Below are 1,281 nucleotides of genomic sequence, written 5' to 3'. Positions count from 1 at the left end.
AGCACATATAGGAGAGGCATGGGATGGGAGGGGCTGCCAAGGACAGGCTCCAAGGGTGAGTAACGATAGTCCTTAGAAGAGGGGGACGGTCTTCCAGGCCCCAGAGCAGCCTGAGCAAGGCCACAAGAGTGAGGAGCCTAGCACACTGGGCATGTCTTGGGGGCAGCTTTCCACCTGCCCACGCTTCCCTAGGGGTACGCAGTGACCTGTGCCCAGCATTTATGAGACCCAGTGACTAAGGCGGCATTTCTGCCCTGAGAGGCAGGGGTGTCCTGAATGTCAGGCAAAGCAGAAGACAAGAGAAGCAGACAAGAGCCTTGTGCTTCCTTAGTGATCTGATGAGCTTTCAGAGATGCTTCTGGTTCAACTGGTGAGACAGCTAAAGAGGAGGCCAGAGGGTATTAGCCAATCATCAGACGAATGTAAGGGAGGGACCAGGAAATGTCTCAGCTCAACACCTGTCAGTTTTGATCCCTCTGCAACAGGTCCCTCTGCTGGTTTCAGAGACAAAAGAATCACCACCTCCTACGAGATCAGGGCATTTTCCTTAAATTCATTCCTCCTTTCGTATCCCTTCCCTAGCATTCATTATCAATTCATCTCACCTCTACCTCCAAAGGATCCCCCACTCCTTTGCCCATGTGTGTCCCCTTCTCCACCAGCCTCATTCCAGGCCACTGTCAGCTTTCATTCAGACAACTGCAACAAATGGACATTTATTCCATTATAAATCAAATCACAATGTTCCCCTTCTCAACACCCCCCAAAGTTTTTTCTTCCCACTCAGAATAAGTCTAAGTTCTTTTCTATGGCCTTACAGGCCCTACCTGCTCAGGGCCCCAGCCTACCACAGTCTGGGCTCACCACAGACCACCCTGACATGCTCTCCAGGCTCAGCGCCGTCACCCTCCTTTCTGTACCCATTTGCCCCAGTTCCTTCCTCTGCCTAGAACATACTCCTCACCTAACATTACTGCCTCAAGAAGCCAACCCGATGCCTCAATGGCTGTCTTCACACAACTTATCTCCATTTCCTTACTGTCTGTTCTCCCAACCATGATAAGCCAAAGGCCCCATTAGAGGAGGGTCTTGTAACCTGCATCCTTCATGACTGTATTCCTAGAACAAGACCCATCTCATAAAGGGTGTTCAATGTACATTTGCTGAATGAACAATTCCATGCATCTATCAGTACCCCTCAAAGCTTGGGGCCTTGTGAAAGCCATGTTTCCGGAAATGTACCAGGCCAGGGCAGTGCTGTTCTTGTGGGGCCTGATCTGA

Source organism: Suricata suricatta, chromosome 5 (assembly GCF_006229205.1).
Source record: "Suricata suricatta isolate VVHF042 chromosome 5, meerkat_22Aug2017_6uvM2_HiC, whole genome shotgun sequence".
NCBI lineage: Eukaryota > Metazoa > Chordata > Mammalia > Carnivora > Herpestidae > Suricata > Suricata suricatta.
The sequence above is the reverse complement of the archived record's forward strand: the minus strand, read 5'-3'. Positions refer to the sequence as shown.